Below are 20763 nucleotides of genomic sequence, written 5' to 3'. Positions count from 1 at the left end.
CATACAGATATTTTAAATTAAGCTTACATACGTAAATGGTTTCTCAGTGATTGATTAGCTCATGAGCTCAGTGCCTGCGTTAACACACATGTCTTAAGTACTATAATGCTTGCTATTACATGTACTTTATTTTCCCTTTTTGGGTTAAAATCTTTTGACCTATAGGTCATATATTATAATCTATATAAGGAAAGACTTTTTGACACTTTTTTTTTCCACAGTAATTTTTAGAGACCCTGATAGGTTTTACCACCATTGCCCATCAAAAAGATTGTAATGATCTGATTTCAGGGCAGTTATTTTTATTTCAGTGGAATTTGATTCTATTTTCAGAAGAAAAAAAAAGAGATTAGAGAGTAGTAGTTTGTAAGATTCTACTCTAACAGAGAGAAAAAGCATCAACCCAGACATTCCTTCAGATAACTCAATAACATAGGGGGGGAATCAGTCTAACACTATCTAGAATGAGGAGATGAATAAAGGGGAAAAATCTCCATGTTCAGCCATGAACACTACTGTACATCGTTTTGCTACCGTATCAGGTAGAAATGCTGTAACAATTATTGACGGGTAAATCCGATAAAGTGGGATTTCTCCTCGGAGGCACCATCAGCAAGAACCTCTTTAGTTAGAAAAAGAATTGACAAAAACTCTTCCCTCCATCATCTATTCTCTCTCTGTCACCTCTACCCCCTGTGAGGCAAGTTGCTAATTTTCTACGTTTCTTCTGAGATTATAAGGAAAAATTGTCTAGTTATATAGAATTTAATATGTGTCTGGTATATATCTATCATTTTTAATATTTACAATTCACAGGCTGCTGAGAAGTCCTATAGTAAAGTCTGTCAAAGAACTGACTGGATTTTAATCCTCACTCATCTTAAGCAAATACTGTTCTGTGGTGATCAGCAAGTGTAATTATGTACAATGATTTCACATACGACCAAAGACCCTTTCCCCTAAAGATTTCCATTAAATCATATATTACCTATACAACATTTATTATGTGCCTCTCATGTGCACTTAGCCACTGTGCTAAGTACTAGATAAATAGCAAGGGGACCACAAGGGAGACAGTGCCTGCCCTGACTTATATCACAAATTATTCTTTTGTAAAACACACTTTGGCAGATACTGTCCTAGATACAGTTTTGCATAATAAAGCCTATAATGAGCTCTTAGGGAGAAGTTGCCATACCCTAACCTCTGACTTTTGATACAGCAGGGAACAATTATCTTTATCTACAAATCACCTTTGGTGCCACTCTGAGAATGTAGCCTTGGGCTGGATGTTTCTGGAACCAGTCTGAAATGTCTTATGACATTGCCCTGGGGCACTAAGTCAAAGATTGTGTATTAGTGCCATTAAAGTACGTGAGGGAACTGTGCTTTAATGGAATGTTTTTTAGGAAAGCCCAAGATTCCAGTAATCCTTATTTCAAAGACATTCTAAACTTATTCAGTGAAGGACAAAAAATATCGTCTGTCAGGGATACATCTCAAGGATGTTGTGAGTGTCCAACCTTTCCTAATAGGCCTCATTTGATAGTATGGTACAGAACCCCAAGTCAAACTAGCATATGCCACACCTTTCTGACATTGACATATATAATACATGGGATTAAGAAGGGAGATCTGGCTTTCAGCGTGGTTTGTTCAGGGGTTTTAATGATCCCATCAGGTTTCTGCCTTTTTCTCAAAGTCTCAGCTCTTTTTGACTCCATATGGCCTCTTTCTGGGTACATTTTCTGTATGTCGCAGCAAGGTGGTTGCTGGAAGCTCCATGTCAACAATTTATAGTCATCAAAACTCAGTTTATGAATCTGTAAAGAAGAGTTAGTTGTCGGTACTTATAAGCCTTGCTATTAGAGGAGTAATTAAGAGAGTGCATGCAAAATATTTCATGTGATTTTTGGCATAGGGTAGGCCATAAATAGATGACAGCTATTATCATCATCAATATCACTGTTGCCTTCATGATCATTATGGCGGAAGGGTTCTTATCATGGATCTAAGCTACCAATATTTCCAGCCCTCAGCTCTGTAAGTTATAGACAACTTTTGATTAATGGCTAAGGGGTGTCATCTTTTTAAACAGCTCACTTCTTCTTCATGTCAGTCATATCTCACAAAGCTAGGTCCCCCTCCGCTGATCACCCCTGTTTTATAGGTCAGCATTAGTAGCTGGCTTTCTTTCAGTATATAAGTGACAATTATCCCCCACAGCAGGATCATAGTTTGCAGTATTTAAATCAGGGATATTAAAACTGTACAAGTCATTGTCCTACAATTCATTTTTGCATAACAAAACACAAATGTTCTATTTTCCAATTTCAAGAGCATATTTCGTATTGATAATAATTAGGGCTTGGTAAAATGATAACCAGTAAACTAAGCTGTCCTAAGGTGAAGACTATGTCTTATTTCTACCCCTAGTAGCAAACACGGTTTATGCACAACAAATAATTGGGTAAGCAATTATCAGGTGAATGAATGTCGAACACCTTATCTCAGAACAAACAAGCCATGATTACACTGATATTTTGATGAGAAATTTCACAGGACTAGAGTTTTATCAGGAGGAATTGGTACAATTCAGAGTGTTGGTGAAGGCCTCTTCAAGAGGAATGTTTAGGTTGATAGCTCAAGGAAAAGTAGGAGTAGGCCAGAGAAAGTTTGGGCTAGGTGGCAGATCATAATGTTTTCTGCAGGACTGGAGAGAGATGATCTTCAAGATGTCAAATAGAGGTTCTTTTGTAAGTGAGTGAGAGTGACAGGAAGGGCACTAGTCACGTTGGCAACAACTGGATTGTAAAGGCATGTAGAAACTATGTGAAGGAGTTTCACCTTTATCCTCCAAAGCAATGAGTGCTATTAAAGGATTAGAAAAGTCACTCTGACTGCTGGTTGCAGAGTGACTTTGAGGATGGCAAGACTAAAGACAGCATACTGCTCAGCAGTCTATTGTGAAGCTTGAAGTGTGAGATGGTGGTGATTTGGACTATGGAAGTGGAGAAGAGAAATATACAGGTTTGTAAAATGTTTAGATTATAAAAAGATCAAAACTTGATTTAGGACTAAAGGTGATGAGTGAGGGAGAGTGGGGATTCCAGAGTGATGGCAGAGTTTTGGGTAACTCAACAAAGAGTTCGGGAGTTTTCAGAGTGCATCTCCAGGATATATTAAATTTGTCCTTGAAATACTCTTTTAAAAGAGAATGTTAACTGCTGGGTGTAATTTTTCTGCACTAACTATTTGGTATCTAATTCAACAGTTACTTTTGAGTGCCTAATCTATTGCAGAGTATTTATAACATTTCTAGTCATATAAGGATAAAAAGAATGGATATAGTTTCTATCATAAGCCTAGTGAGAAGACAAACAAACAAACAAATATATTCAACATTTAAGAGCCATAAGGAAACAGGCTAGAATGAGGGAGAGTAACAAAGAAAGGGGGATCCCAGATAGTATAGGCATGCATGAAAGGATTTTTTTGGGGGGGCAAAGTTACACTAACGGTATTAAGTAATCGGCCAGGTGAATGAAGGAGGGAAGAACATTTTAGGAAAGGGAAATATCCTTTGCAAAGGAGAGGCAGGAATATTCTTGAAGATAAAATAGCTGAAAGAAGGATAAACTGGCCAGATCATAGTGGGGTGGGGTGGAATGTGATGGTGGGATGCACCAAGATTTTTTTTGGAGAAGTAGCAGAGGACAGGCCTACGTATGTGGCCTATGGAGACCACAGTAAACGGCTTCAATTTTATTCTCGGTGCACTGGGAAGCCATTGAGCAATAATCATCACTTAAATGCTGTGTGGAAAAGAGTTGGGAGAAAACTAGGGATGAGGAAAGAGAACCAGTGAGTAAGCCTTTGCAGTAGTTTAGGTGAGAGGTCAGTGAGGCTCAGATCAGGGCAGTAACTGGGAGACAAGGAGAAGTAGGAAGAAACAGGACTTGGGTATGTCATTAGGAAAGACTTTAGGTTTTTCTCCTGACCAACTGCATTGACCACAATGCCATTCACTGAGAGGTGGAAGAATAAGGAAAAGCAGATAAAGCCAAGAATTCACATTTGAGTATGCTAAACGGATGTGACCCCCAAGTCTTCCACAGTCCTAAAGTGACAAGGGACAGACTAAAAGTCTCTTATTTACCAGACAGGGACAGAGAAATAGCAAGAGTTGCCTCTAAGTTTGGATAAATTACCCAAAATGGGAATGAATTGGAGATTGACATTGAGCTGGACATCTCAATGGATGGAGGAATGATCTTACCCGAGACCAGATCTGAGAATGAGAATCACGTCAACATTTACCAGCATGCATAGATGCAGATGATAAGGTACAAACACCTTTCTTCCCTCTCCCCAACCACAGAATGCTACAGTGAAGGCTACATAAGTCCTAGGAATTAGCTACCTCCCAGAAAGCAATTAGGGAAGAGATAAATCCTAGTTAACTAATTTTGAAATAGAAATGACTATTTTAATCAAAAATTGACTAATATTAAAGTATTTGCCCATACTATTGGATAGGCAGTTAAAATAGAAATTAAACAATATTATAAAAATAATCAAAAATTGTATGCACACACACGTATGTGTGTGTATGTGTGTATGAAAGAGAGAGAAACTGTGTGTCTTTAATGTATATTCTTTTTCATGTAGTTGATGTTTTCTTGAGAGGAAATGTTTGTATCCTCAATAGTGCTTCATGTAATGTCGATTCCAAGCATATATTTAATAGATGCTTGCTGATGAGTAGTCAACATTTTAAAGCAAAGATAATATAAATGAATTAATTTAAAGTTTTGGTGAGCATTTAAGTGTTTGGACATGTTTAATATCAGTTATATCTGTAGTATGAGATAATTCAGATTAATTAAAATACCAAGCAAACAAGAAACCAATAAAAATTGAGTTTTAATCATACCAGAAAGCTGAGATTGACAGCACAATATATAATGCAAATACACAGAAAAATTTTACTACAATTTAGATGGCTCTTTTCTTGGCTGTATACATATACAAACATTCTCTGTTGACTGAAACTTTATGAATCCTTTTGAAATATAGGCAAGTATAAAAACTCTAAGTCAATCTGAAGATTGCTAAGTCAACAACAAAATTTGATTTAAACAAAGAAAAGAGAAGAAAAAACTAACTTCTGAAATTCCATGTGTCTTCATTCATATAAACATTAAGTAAAATAGCCGAACAGCATGAGATCTGCCTTTTGACTTTGTAGTGCTCTGTATGAAACCCAATTTAAACTTGGGGGAAAAGAAAAATTATATCATCACCAGAACTAGCTTTGCACTTAAAGCATTAATGAGAAACGAAGGACTTTTCAGTAAAGTATAAAGAAAAAAATCCTTAGAAAAGGAAGTGAAATAAATGATAAAAAGACCTTGATTTTGGCTCTGTGGGGGAATAGAGAACTCATGCAAAGAAGGCATTACTTATTGTGTTAATCACCTAACAGGATCATCAAAATTCTTCTCCTTCTCCTTCCCTGCACCACTATTATGCTCTTACACTTTTATTTTTGGAAATAAATTTAAGCTTCTGAATACATTTCTATGGCTGGAATCACTGAAGAATTAGTAAAACAGATAGTGCAAATATGCAAAAAATGACAGACTTTCTCCTCATTGTGGATATTTTCCAAGCAAGAGCACTGGAAGTATGTTTATAAGTATGTAAAATATTATGCTACTAGCATTATGATTTGAACTCCATTGATGAACTATTTCAAAACCAAACTGAGAATGATGAGCAGAGAAACAGCTGTGCTGAAATTAAATACCATCTTGAATGGTAATTCAAAGTAATTATGTGTATCTATAACTTAACAAATAAATCACCAGTGTACTGATCCTCTGTACTATATAATATATTCCAACATATGACTCATGAAAATTGTCAACCTTTTGGAAAAACTTTGGTGCAAAATATTGTTATATATAAAGATGCCTGGACCTCTTTTTCCTACAGAATCAATTGTACCTTACTGGATACATTTCTTAAATAAAAGTTAGATCATTGAATGATACTATTAAATTAAAGTTCTCTTATTTTTTGGAAACTCAGTGAACACAATTTATTTTTCCCAAAAATAGAAAGCCATCTCAAATTAGAATAAGCTAGGTAGGATATTTATTGCTTCATATAACTGAGAATACAGAGAAGCCAGGCTTAGGGTCAACTGGATCCAGAGACTAAATGGTGACATCATTATTTTTCTCTACCTCATATTTTCCTTGCTCTATTTTTTCCCATCTCTTTGAACTTTGGCCTCACCACATACCATTAAAAAAAAATGAGCAGATTTTATCCACATAGTATGGGAATTGGTCACTGGTAGGTTATGCTTGCATCATTGTAACTTAGTGACTGCAGAGGTATGGTTCTCAAAGTGATTTCACAGGGCCAGCAACATCAGCAACATCTGGCAACTTGTTAGAAATGAAAATGCCAGGGTGACATCTCAGAATTACTGACTCAGTAACTCTGGACGTGGGTTCTCCATCCTCAATCTGTGTCTTAGCATATGCCCCAGATAATTCTGAAGTATATGCTAAAATTTGAGAGAACCATTGCCCTGGAGAAAAGAAAGACTATCTCTTTCAGTATACACAAATCTCAGGGAGGGACTCTTATTATCTTGGCTTTAATTATGTCTCAAACTCTTGGATGGATGACTAGAGTCAGAGAAGTAGAAAATTGTAATGAGCTTGGCCTGAAAAATATGTTCACATCCCTGGCCTAGGGAATGAGATTCTGTGTTTTAACAGCTCCTCCAGAATCACTAAGTGAAGCAGGAGAAAAGGATACCCCCAAAGAGAAGGAGAGAGTTACCTAATAAAGGAGTAAAGGCAGCAGGGTCAACAGAAACACAGGAAAATGGACCTTATTCTCCTATTCAAAGGTGAGAACAGTTTAATAGGTATCTTACACATTTTTTTTTTTTTGAAGAAACATAGAACATGTACAGATTCTGTCAATTTCATCTTATCAAAAACATTCTCGGGAAGCAAGAGTTGTATATTATCGGTTTTACCTTTTACTATTATAGAAAAATACAACATATAAAGTTTAAATGAGTTGTTCAAGATTATTCATTTAATAATGAAGTCAAAATTAGTCTACAAGTGTAGAAATGGGAAAGCTAGGAAATATACTCTGCTGGTCAGATGTGGCAGACCTCGTAGCAAAACGAGAGCTAGGTGGAGTGATCCCCTGGTTGACAATATCTGGATGATAGTGTTTTTCCTTAACTTTATGTAGCTCAAATCAATATGTAGGAAAGAGAGAAAATAGATCCCAGATTAAATTAATGTGCAGAGGTAAAATAGTATCTCTTTATTGATGAAGAATATCTTCTAAAACAAGCTACCTGGAAATAACAGCATTTAGTTTTACAAAAAGTTTTACAAAAGTTTTACAAAAAAATTGTGAAAGCTTGGAAGCCTATATGAAAAGAAAGTAAAAAAAGTTTAGTATTGTACCTTAAATCTAACAAAAATTCAACTCTTGTTGAACTTTTTTCACAGAAAACAGTGTTTTATTAATCATATCACTATCAAACAGATTTGCTTCGTCTAATCCCAGAGTTTCTTTGACTCTTTGAAGAACATAATTTTAAAAGTGTACTTTGATTACTTTTCCAAACAACTAAAATATGTGAACACCTTCAACTTTACAATTTTTAAATGAAGCTTGCTGCAGAACTACTTCCCAAGGAAATACCTGAGAACCAATGAGCAGTGAGTAATGTGCATGAAAAAAACTTAGTGTATGGCTAATATTTAATTTTTTCTTCCTGTTCTATATATGTCTACAGATAAGAGTGATATTTTTGCACAGGTGTAAATTACCATCTGTCATTCAGAGATATGCAAAATCTTTGGAACATTCCTTCCACATTTCAATAGTGTTATTGAGTGCTACCTTCCAAAAATAAAATGCATAAAATTGTATTCCTTAGCTTCCTTTCCCATTAGGGTTAGACAGATGATATAGGTTCCTCCCATGAGACAAAACCTCCCCTGAACTTTTGGTTTGTAATTGAGCTAGATTACAATCTCAATCTGGAAAATGCACTTTGCTGGCTCAGGTAGCACCAGAGACTCTTGATTCTGGGGTTAATGATCGTGACAAATTCCTCATCAAGCCAGTTCAGCATTGTGTTTCCGGGGCTGGTGGTGGGTAATATGACAACATTTCAAATGAAGAATCTCAACTGTTGTTCCGGCATCATTAGTGTGTGAAACAATCTTCTCAGGCCAGTTCTGTAGGAGGAGGTGTTCATAACCATATAGTTCAAAAACCTAATGATTTTTTTGAGCTTCCAATATGGCTCCATAAATTCCTTTCTGTTTAAACTAGCTAAGGTGGAATTTAAGGGCAGAAATTAAGAACCCTGAACAATACAAAGAAGTAAGGGGTCCTGAAAGATGGTTGCATGTTTAACTGTATTGCAATATTGCCATTTATTTTCACTTTTTCCAAAACTCTGAAAGTGCTTATGTTCCAACTAATTGTATTGGTTTTACAAACTAACATCAACAGGAATGTCAAGGTGATTCATATGTTTTCCCAGTGCATTCTACTACAAGGAACTTACCTACTCTCTATCAAGCAGATGTACATTGTGTACTGATTTTGCCTTTTCTATTGGACTGGTATAATATGATATTGTTTAATATTTATCATAGGTATTAATCAAGAAGAACTGTGCTAGAAGGGGAATAAATAGAATTATAGTGCCATAAGTCTTTCAGAATCAAAAGGAAATGAAATTTCATAAAATATTTGTTCAGGAATTATATATTTCTATATTCCATTCCCTGCTACATGTCTTTGGCCAAGTCACTTACCCTCCCTGGAATTTAGTGTGCTCTTCTGTAAGATGAGGAAAATAACTCATTTTGTTTTTCCTTATCAATTTGGGACATTGTGATGAAATGCGTCTTTCAAGGTATATGGTATCAAAAAGTTTGAGCAATGCATCCTCCATAAAACCAAAGTCCATATCTCAAAGAAAAATAAATAAGAAAATAGATTGTTATAATAGCAAACTGCAGGCAAAAACCCCTCGGAGTGTTTTAAAATGTAAATAATCTTTATGAAGGCAAGGGAACATGATCTATTTCAAATAGAAGGTAAGGAATTATTTTGCAATGTATTTAAATAAAAAAAAACTGATTAAAAGCAAAATCTACTAGCCTATGAGGAAAAACAGAAAAGAGTTCTTTAAATACTACTATTTGATTTCAATTTTGCAGTCTTAAGCTAAAATAAGAATTGCCAATCAATAATATTCCATTTGCTGATTTCTTCTTCTGTTGTAAAAATAAAAAAATCTTCAGGATTATACTTGGCTCCAGGTAAATTCTGTTTAGGAATACAATTAATCTATAATGAATTATAAATCCCCAGATTTATTGAGACCATGCATAGACCCCAACAATAAGCATTCTCGTACACCAAGCAGAAGAAATGTATTTTTTTATGACTACTTCCTAATCGATGAATCAAAAAACAAAACAAACAAACACACACACACACACACAAAAACACTGATCACATTTAAAAACAAATTAAAGTAAGTTCAGATAGACTTTGTTGTTAAGTTCTGAGAGTATGGATTGGGTCAGGGAAAATGGGAATAGAGAAAATGAGAGAAATATATTTATTCTTCTATATTCCTTAAAATTTTAAGATGGAGAAATTTCTAATACATAAATTAAAAAATTTAAAGCTTTTTAATTAAAACTGTTTTTAATAGTAACTTTACAACTCAGGTTTCTCAGGGATGTGAAATACAGTATGGGGAATACACTCAATAATGTTGTAAACATTGCATAGGGTGTCAGATGGGTATTGGACTTATCGGGGGGATCACTTCATAGATTATATCAATGCCTAACCACTGCACTGTACACCTGAAATGAATATAAAATAATATTGAACATCAACTATAATTAAATACACGAGGTCTGACAATTAAGTTTGCGAACTTGTCCCAACAATGTTGCTAATCTGTTTTTGATATCAAAGAGGCATTATTCATTATGAATTTGTACCAACTGGACAAACAGTTAACCAAGTTTACTATTTGGAAGTGCTGAAAAGGCTGCGTGAAAAAGTTAGACGACCTGAACTTTTCACCAACAATTCATGGCTCTTGCATCACGACAACGCACCAACTCACACAGCACTGTCTGTGAGGGAGTTTTTAGCCAGTATACAAATAACTGTATTGGGAACACCCTCCCTACTCACCTGATCTGGCCCCCAATGACTTCTTTCTTTACTCGAAGATAAAGGAAATATTGTAAGGAAGACAGTTTGATGACATTCATGGCATCAAGGATAATGTGACAACAGCTCTGATGGCCATTCCAGAAAAAGAGTTCCAAAATTTCTTTGATGGGTGGACCAAGCACTGGTGTTGGTACATAAGCTTCCCAAGGGGAGGACTTCAGACGTGACCATAGTGATATTCAGCAATGAGGTAGGTAGCACTATTTCTAGGATGAGTTTGGGAACTTAATTGTCAGACCGCATGTGTGTGTACATATATATTTATGATATCTATCTATCTATCTATCTATCTATCTATCTATCTATCTATATCTATATATTTATATATACATATATATATATGGTATGACATATATATATATATATATATATATATATATATATATATATATATATATATGGTGGATCAAACAATACAGTAACTTTAAACAAAAAAAAATTACAGTAAAAGATACATTGTCATTAATCTCCCTCAAAATACCCCCCCACACACACTTTGACACACTTATCCCATCATTCTTATCACTTTCTGAAGCAGCTCTGGAAGTGTTTTTTCACGAGTGTCTTTAGTTATGTTGTGGCTACCTCCATGTCCTGAATTGATTCAAAACGTTTACCTTTCATGGTCATTTTGACTTTGGGAAGGAGCCAGAAGTTGTACTATGCTAGATCCAGTGAACAAGGTGGATGAGGACACACAGTAATGTTTTTATTTGACAGACATTGCTGTACCAGAAGCCATGTGTGACACAGAGCCTTTCGGTGTGATCACAAAATATAGTGAATGCTGCTGCCGAGTGCCATCCAATAGAAAGACAGGGATCTTCAATATGGCAAGCGGTGCGTCAAACCTTAGTAACAGTGTGTGACAAGTTTCAAATTGTCCAGTGCTATCAATCATGTGTGACCTGTGGTTGAGAGAAGGTGTGTTTTAAAGTGTGCTATAAATCATGAATCACAAACCACACGGTAACATGAAATGAACAAACAGTTTTATCCTCCATCATGACAACGCTCCGTGTCACACATCACTTCTGGTATGGTGATTTCTGTCAAATAAAAACAATACGGTGTGATCTCATCCATCTTTTTCACTGGATCTGGCAACATGCTACTTCTGGCTCTTCCCCAAAGTTAAAATGATTCAGGATATAGCGGCAGCCACGACAGCACAACTAAAGACACTCATGAAAGAGGAATTCCAGAACTGCTTCAGAAAGTGGGAAGAACAACGAGATAATTGTATGTCTCTAGACAGAGAGAGTATTTTGAGGGGGATGAATGGCAATGTGTCTTTTACTGTAATTGTTTTTTTAACTTAAACATTCACCATGTGTTTTGGTCACACCTCGTATAGTCACTGGATGTAAAGTACAGCATAGGGAATAAAGTCAATGGTATTATAATAGCTATGTGCAATGTCAGAGGGGTAGTAGACTTGGGGGGTTGTTATCACTCTGTGAGGGGTATAAATGTCTAATCATTATGTTTTTTTGTACACCTGAAACTAATAAACAATAAAAATAAACAAAACTCAGGATCTAGGTTTCAAAAAATAAACACCTCTAACGAAAAACAGAGAAAAAAAGGAGAAAGAAGAAGAAAATGACAGGAGATAAGGAATACCAACAAAACAAAAAACTACCAGAAGAAAGAAAGAAAAGAAAGAAAAGAAAGAAAGAAAGTAATAAAATTGAAGAAAAGGGAGCTGAGTGAGAGTGGAATGGAAAAGAAATATGGTGAGTAGATGGAAATAGTGTTTGCTCAGCTGCCACTTCTTCCACTGCTTTTAATTCATTACATTTAACAGACATTTATTGAGTGACCGTGCTAAGTACTAGGTATGAAAAGATGATGAAGTAAAGTTGAAGATGGATATAAAAACAAATAATTTTATCTAAATATTAAGTGTTCAGGACATGAACAAAATTTTTTGGGTCCACAATGGAAGACATGATTTACCTTTCGGGTAAGACGTTTTTTTTTTCACAACAGACTCACAGTGGAGAAAACGTGTAAATTGGGTATTGATTTTTAAAAAAGTAGGAGCTCCTTGGATTTAGAAAGGATGGAGGGGAACTAGCAAATGAAGGATGTGGCAGGAAAAAAAGTTGAAATAACAGCAGGTAAACTATTTGCCTAGTCTGTCTCTACCCATTCCCACTGTGGGGACAGAGCCCCAAAGAGCAGTTTCCAGGCTCTCGGCCTCACATAGAAAGGTGCTGGCTCAGGTAGTAAATGGCCATCAACTGTGATTGGATGGCCATCAGCTGTGGCTAGTTGGCCATCAGCTATAACCAGTGAGCCATTAGCCACTAATATAACTGCCATGGCTATGCTAGCAGAAAATGGGGGCTAGCAAGAAGATGGTGGCTGAGCCTGCAAGCGGTGCAGTGAGGGTTGCAAACAGTGTGGCTCCTGCTTCCTGTGTCTTCAACCCAGCCGCCAGCGAGAATATAGTAGTATGACTCCCCTACCTATGGCTCCGTGGATGTTCCTTTTTGGCCTCACCATGTCCTGCATTCTTATGTGGGGAGCGGGAACAGAGACCCCGCAGGCCTCCCTGCGCGACAAATGGCGCAGCGAGCAGGGTCTCCCACATGACACCCACCTTTGCTCATTTCTGTGCCTTTGCCTCATTCGAATGACTGTATTTTGCCCTCTCAAATTGAAGTTCATGGGGTGACTACAGGATGAAATGTTTGAAGTTGAGCCTGTTTCCCAAAAGCATCAATTTCCCTCACTCCTTAGCCCCAAAGGACCTCACTTAAATACATCATTTTCATAGAGGCAGTACGGGGAGAAGGTGAATAGGAACTCTGTCAGCAACCAAAGAAGATTTAATTTTAGCAAATATTCATGGCCCAGGTGATATTAATCTGGGCTGTTCTCATAAACATATATCTGTTGACAAACCATGGTACTGTGATGAATTTCTTCATTAATATGTTATATATTATTGAATATAACTCTATTGGCTACTGAGATAACCTATGTTAATGTAGAGGCCATACAGCTTCACCTGTTTCTACTTGCCATCTCTTGTCTTTTTACAGGAAAACAGGAATACTTAATGAAAGAGCACCTGAAGGGATGTGTGAAGTCACATTACTTCTTACCCTCTTTTATCTTATCTCCCACCTGTCCATGTGCCACAATAGGTCAGTTTCTTCTTGTTTTAGTTGTCAGGTGCTTCTTTCCACATTTTCTAGAGTCAATCCCTCACATCCTTTTCTGGATCTCTCTACTCTTGAATTGGTTGTGTGGTCATCTACTGGGCTAGAAAAGAATCAAATTCAATGCTGTCCTACAAGGGTAAGAAAAACTTGGAAGTCCCTCTCCAGAGACAGAGCATAAACGGGGAGCAGCTGCTGCCTACAGAGGTTTTCAGCTCCCTTCCAAATGCAGTGTCTGTCCTGTGTTTCATCTCCTCCACACTTCAATTCTGATACAGAGATTTTCTGGGGACTTGACTCACTTAAGACTACATTTATTTAGGAATATAGGTTTTTTATATGTTCCCGATACGAAAGGAATTATATATACTTGTACTTACAAATGTCTTCTTTTCTGTGTTTAAAAATTGCCTACCTAGCTTTAAGAAACCAGAAACAGTTCAATAAATGCTATTAACATACACACAAAATATTCTTCCTTTTATGTAATAGGGCAAACACCATGCATTAGACAACACAACTAAATGAACATTGATTACTCATAAATGTGAGGAGCGAGAACAGCATGGGATCCTGTCGGCCATTTGATGAAGTTCTGTTTCTCACAGGTGTCGGGGTTTATGTGGAGCTAAAATGTCCTCACAGTGGTTGATAAGACCTTCAGTACAAAGGGACAACGTGGAGGCAGTTAGCACCCTGTAGACCAGAGAAATCTCACTCAGGCCCACAAATACTAATCACCATGGCTTTGGCAATCACAAACACTGAAATAGAAAAGATGGCTGTTCCCACTTGAAATTCACACAGCAATGTTGAAAGCCAGTGACGGTTTTTGAATCACACACTATCAAAGCACAGCTCAGTCACTGAATTAAATCCTTTTTATATAATAGTCTTAAGAAAGTTCTGACATTTTTTGGATACAATTCTAAGATAGTTAAATGAATCACTGAAATAATTTGTTTTTGCTACATTTTGCTGATGGTAGGCAATAAAAGCTATCATGAACTATACAACCAGCTCCCCTTCCTAACCTAGGATAACATATGTATAAATGTGCCATATATTCGATTACATTAGGGCTGATCTGACAGCTTCTTTTTGCTAATAACCTACTGGAATATATATTTTTTCTTCTGATTTTATTAAACTACAGATGTCTGGTATGGCTTAGTTTGTATGTCTTGAACAGAGCTGAAAATAATTGAAATGGGAGACACAAAATTTCATTTGACTTCAAAGATTACCGGAAGGATTAACAAATTCTGCAAGTTGAAACTGAAGAAAGTCTTAGATTAGTGCCCAGAACGTTCCTCAACATTAAGTGGTTTAGTTATTGCTGCTTCTTTTTAATACTACTGTGTTACTCTGAAAATAAGACCTAGCCAGACAATCAGCTCTAATGCGTCTTTTGGAGCAAAAATTAATATAAGACCCGGTCTTATTTTACTATAATATAAGACCGGGTCTTATATAATATAATGCCATATTTACTATATATTATATTATTTACTATAATATAAGACCAGGTCTTATATAATATAATATAATATAATATAATATAATATAATATAATATAATATAATATAGGACCGGGTCTTATATTAATTTTTGCTCCAAAAGACGCATTAGAGCTGATTGTCTGGCTAGGTCTTATTTTTGGGGAAACACGGTTCTAGATATGGCATTATTCTAAGTAGTTTTTGTGTTTCCTGATTATGAAGCAAACATGATGTTAAGTGAGCTGAGGGCTTTATATATAATACCTTACTTTTAATTCTCACAATACCTCTTCTTTAATAATTATTTTACTGGTGAGAAAAATAGGGCTAAGTAATTTGTCAAAGTTAAATGCCTTGTCTATTATAGGCCAGAATTTGCACCTGGGTTCGCTTTAGTGTAAATCCTATGCACTTAATCACTTTGTTATACTACATCAGAAAGTAGAAAACTCTATTTAGATCTTTTATGGTACAAGGGTTTATTATGGTTTTACAGCTTCATTATTTATCCTAATAACTCTAATGCATAGTTACCATTTATTTTTTAATTTATTTTTATTTTTTAATTTCCCAATTATAGTTGACATTCAATATTATTTTATATTAGTCATACTTACCTACATATATTAATTTAAGAGGCGGTTTCACTGAGGAGCTCACACAGACCACATTATTGGCATATGAATCACTTGGCCCTTGCTCACCAAACAAACTTCTACTTGCACAGATTATTAATTAAACATTTAAGTGCATGTAAAGAATACACAATGCTGCAAAATGCTCTCTCCTTATTCATCCATTCACTCATTTGTTCATTTCCCCCTGAAGAAATACTATGTGAAAAGCACCTTGCTATGCAAAGAGAAGTTTGTGTTTGCAAAGCCCCTAACTAGGAGTTGGACTGCAGTGAGAAAGATAGATGGTATCCTAAATAACTGCCATGCAAATGCCACAGAGGAACCCGAAATGTACTCTACCTCTCTCTGTCTTTTAAGATGGCTGGCAAAATTTGCCTCAGTGAGAAAATAAATGTCTCTGTCACTCTCTTCCCTACCCAGAGACTGGTGGAGGGAGGGGAACAGAAGTATCTCTGCTAATTCTTTTTTGCAGCTAAAGAAAGAGAGGGCGGCTTTGCTAGAGAAAACAATGCATCTGGGTCTACAAAAGTAAACTCTGCACACATTAGGTGGTGAAGAGGTAAATTACTCAGTCCAATAATTAGGAAAGGGAATGAGTTTGCTAGCAGAGCCCAAGGGTGCTGAGGTCTTGGAGAACAGCTGTGAGGGGAGGACTGAGAGGGAGAGGGAGCTAAGTAACATGCAGACATGGAGCCTGCTATTGCCCTAAAGCATCAGTCAAGTCTGCTTACAAAATGCCCAGTGTGCATTGTTGATACTCTTATTTTCAGGAGGGTAGGCGAAAGAGGGGGATTACGGAAAAGTGACTTGTTCTCCATGAAGGTTAGCACTGTAAAGGGGGACAGAGGATGAGATGCACATGGGGCTAAGGTTTCACCAGAAACAGACTCGGCAGAAATAACTGTGAGAATATGTCCTAGGAAAGACACAGAAGTATTTATGGTAGGTTATCAGACCACACACTGAATATGGGGTCCAAATAAAACTGCTAACTTTGAGTCATATGTTAGTAAAAATGAAGACGTAGTTCTTTTTTTTTCTTTTTTTTAACTCGAGTTTCTGAATTCCCTTAATCCTGTCTATGCACCCTAGGTTAACCCTTGCTTTCATGATATAAAATGAGGAATTAGTGCATTACAACAGCTGTGTCTTAGGAAGAATGTTTTATAATCAATGAGACCCAATTTTCAATCCAGGACATGCCACTTACCTAGTCCCAAACTCTGAACAAGTTACTTAAATTTCATAGAGCTTTATTTAGATTTGAAAAGACAGGTTGACACAAGTCACAGTTGGCAAGTGTCAAAGGAGAAGTAGACATAAGTTAGTATATTCAGGGGCACAAAAGAAAGCAATGTCCTTTAGGCTTAGCTAGGGTAGTTCTAACAGTTGTGGTGGTCTCTGTCAGCCTATGGAATGAGATTTTAAAAACCCTGCTAGACACCTTGTCAGTATCAGGAGTTAGCTTTACCCGAAAGGGATAAGGGACAGCCACTAGGTGACAAGCCTTTACTCAACGGCACTGCAAGGGAGTTATTATTGCTTGCGCTTCACAGGAAAGTGGGCTAGAAACACTATGACTTGTATGGCATTTCGGCCAGCATAGATGTCAAAGAATGACAATGAAGTCATTCCGATGGGCTCACGGGCCACAGCAAGTCACACTATCTGTCCCTTATCCTAAAATACAGAGCTGTAAAATCAATATTAAGAGGTTTCTTGGAAGCAGGAAGAAAATCTCTAAAGGACAGCCTAAAAGATGAGCATGATTGTTGCCTCATGTCTCCCCTGCCTTCCATGACACCCAACCTGAGTACACATGTTGGATAAAGAGGAATTATTTTGGAGGAGAAGGGAAACTGGAAGAGGTGACCATATTAACACTTATACAGACCTTCATAAAATAGGTATCTTACAGTTCTTTTATGTTAATATATTTTTTATTGCGGTATAATCAACATATAACATTATTTTACTTTCAGGTGTACAACATAATAATTTGATGTTTGTATACATTGTGAAATGATCACAATAAGTCTAGTTAACATTCGTCACCATACATAGTTACATTTTTTGTGTGAGAACCTTTAAGACCTACCTTCTTAACAACTTTCAAATATACAATACAGTGTTATTAAAATTCTTGAATAAACTATTTTCTATCTAAAATTGAAGTCCAGTGAAGTATAGCGCCAGATGAAATTTTTGGCTCCTATTGAAAGCACAGCAAGTATGACAGCTTGTCCTGGAAGTTTTTCCTTTCATTGGATGCAAGAACTATTTGACTCTTGCTGGAATCAGCATTGCATGTGTAATAGAGCAGCGCTCTAATCCAGCATGACAAATCCTTTTTTCCTATGTGGAGGTGATCTGAACAGAAAATATGGGTCATTCTGGGCAAAAATATAGATAGGTGATTTTTAATAAGACTTCTGCTTTTTATCTTCCTTCCATCATTTAAATGTGCACAGAGCACAGAGTTATTACCTTCCTGTAATAACTTACTAGAGCTTTCAATCACATCCAGTGAACACATAACAATACAATGAAGCCTGCTTTAAATAAACAAATCCTGCATTTTACTATTTTACAACATACTTGTCTTTTAAATTACCTTTATTGTATTTGAGTTTTACAACTCTGTTTTGTATATTTTGTTTTTGCTAAACCGTTCCTTTACCAAAATATTTTTTAGTTCACGTGAAATGCTAGCTTAATGTTTAACTTAAAGTTTAACATTTAAGCATCTCTGAGCTAAGGTATACTTCCTCAGAGGGGTTTTCTCTGAGAAATCTATTCATAGCAGGCTCATACTCCAAGTCTAGTCCCTATTTATGCTATTAACTATTTTTATTTCCTTCATAGACCTTATCACAATCTAAAATTTTAAAATTTATTTTTATTAGATTTTCCTCCCACGAGAATGTAAATTTCTTGAGATGATAACATTGTCTTTCTTATTCAGTCTGTATCCTCAGAATGACAAGCTATGTCTGATACACTTTAGATTTTCAATAAATCTTTATGGAATGAATCAAAAAATCATTTGTCCCACCAATGCATTATAGTGTCATTGACTATAAATATGCTATTTTAAATTACACTTGTTAAATAACTTTTTAATAAAGCTTAGATGAAACCTTCTAAAATCCTAAGGTAATATATTTCAGTTAGATCAACTGGTCTCACTCTTCTTAGAACTTATAGAAATATAACTTGCCTCTAAGCACATCAGTATTTGATCTCTGAGTGTTCTTGTTTAGCGGTCCTTTTTCTACAGTATTTTTGTTGGAAGAGGGCTAGTTGTGAAGTGTGATGGTCCAACATGTCATCTAACTGGTGGTTGGAATTTAGAAAATTCTCAATCACTGTCCTTTTGTGTTTTCAGAAGTAGATGAGAAAACTAAATAGCTACCATCCAGCACATAAAATTTATTTTGCAGAGAAAATATAAAGTCACTTGAGGGTCTTGCATAAAATGTTTTGAATTAGAAGCCTACTTTAAATAAAGTTGTTGATTAATCTGATTGGAGTGAGGGGTGGACTGAGAAAGGAAGGCACTTATGTAAGAAGAGGAGAACAAACAGATGCAGAAATGTTTGATGATACTGAAGAAAACAGATATCAAAGAAACATTAAAAGTTATATATATTCAAAAATAGTTTAGCACAAAAGTTGGAGAATTTTTTTTAACTTGTACCAGAATCCTCTCTATAGTCATGATCATTTAAGATCCTAAAGGAGGAATTGAATGCAGAGGTGCTTCTAGATTCTAGAATTTTGGAACTTTCTGTCCTAATGATGACCAGTTATACCATAAAAATCGCTTTGACTCCATTGCAAGATGAATTCAAGGAAATACTATTTTACAAATAATTTTACACATGATTCCCTTTGTATATCAAACAATGTTCTGTGTTATTTACCATTACCATGAATAATCATATCCAAAAATGTGGTAGGCTTACTAGGACCAAAAGCCATAGGGGATGCTTCTAATGTTATTACTTGGGAACTCTGACTGCTTTTTGGCTTTTCAGGACTACAGCATAGCAAGAAAGTCATGTAGATTATGAAGGTCATCCAATACTCCATACTCTCCCAGCTTCATTTTTAATTTCACGTGCGTCCTCTTAAAGTTCAGAAGCCATTAATCAAAAATACTAGAGAAATCTAGATTCCTTTTCTAGAGAGCGGTAAACATTGGAGATGAGAAGAAATGAAGAATGTGTGGAACCAAAAGAGGCTATTATGAAAACGGTGGGTCACACTGGTCCATGCAGATTCCCAGTTAAGACACATAAATAAAGGATATTTTGTGGGGGAAGAGAGGGTTAAATTTTTGCCCATCAATATAAACAATTTCAAATCTCTTTGAGTGTGTGAACTCCATGTGGTAATATTATGCTGGATAATATTAACTGTTTTCACAATGAAGGCTCAAGTTGTTGAAAAAGGCTTTAATTTTTTTGGAGTAGCTTCTGTTTAATATGACTTCACTATGTACATTATAAAGAGGTTTAATAAGAGGAAGCCCTGAACTGTTAAGATACACAAACAGTGATTTATATTATTTAGTTTCTAGGAGTTAGCTGTGTGGTGTTGTGAAAATTATTAAATAAAAAGTATCATCTATCATGCAGATTGCTTGGAGGCTTAGATATAATGTATATATGTAGTTCTTAGCTCAGTGAGGTTTACAACAGACATTGATGTTGTTGTAATTACCTCCATGATCAACCATACCAATTCACCTGCTATTATAAGTATATAACCACTTACTTTCTAAAAAATTAATCATTCAATATTTCACTTATATAGCAGTAAATCCATTTTCTCTCTCTCTCTCTCTCTCTCTCTCTCCCTCTCTCTCTCTCTCTGTCTCTGTCTCTCTTTGTCTCTCCATCTGCTCACCAACTCCCATTGTTCAAACAATGTAGGAGTTTTTTCCATTCAAAAAGAGGTTAGTACTGTTTTCAGAGACTAAGAAGACAGTAAAATAATTGATCCATTGTTGCCATCAGTTCCTTCCTCTCAAACAGCATGGAATCTGATGGCTGAATGCGGGACGATGCTTTCCTTTGCAGCAGGAATAGTCCTGCTGGTCCAAGC

The 20763-nt window shown here is 36.0% G+C and overlaps 1 long non-coding RNA gene across 1 annotated transcript; it reads left to right on the top strand.

Annotated features, from left to right (window-relative positions):
* Nucleotides 1-2898: 2898 nt before the first annotated feature.
* On the top strand, nucleotides 2899-9242 carry LOC308496202. Its single transcript, XR_013993136.1, has 4 exons — nucleotides 2899-3030; nucleotides 4163-4346; nucleotides 6801-6934; nucleotides 7560-9242. It is a non-coding gene; the product is annotated as an uncharacterized lncRNA (long non-coding RNA).
* Nucleotides 9243-20763: the final 11521 nt, after the last annotated feature.

Source organism: Rhinolophus hipposideros (genome assembly GCF_964194185.1).
Source record: "Rhinolophus hipposideros genome assembly, chromosome: 3".
Taxonomy (NCBI): domain Eukaryota; kingdom Metazoa; phylum Chordata; class Mammalia; order Chiroptera; family Rhinolophidae; genus Rhinolophus; species Rhinolophus hipposideros.
This window is presented reverse-complemented; position numbering and strand designations above follow the sequence as displayed.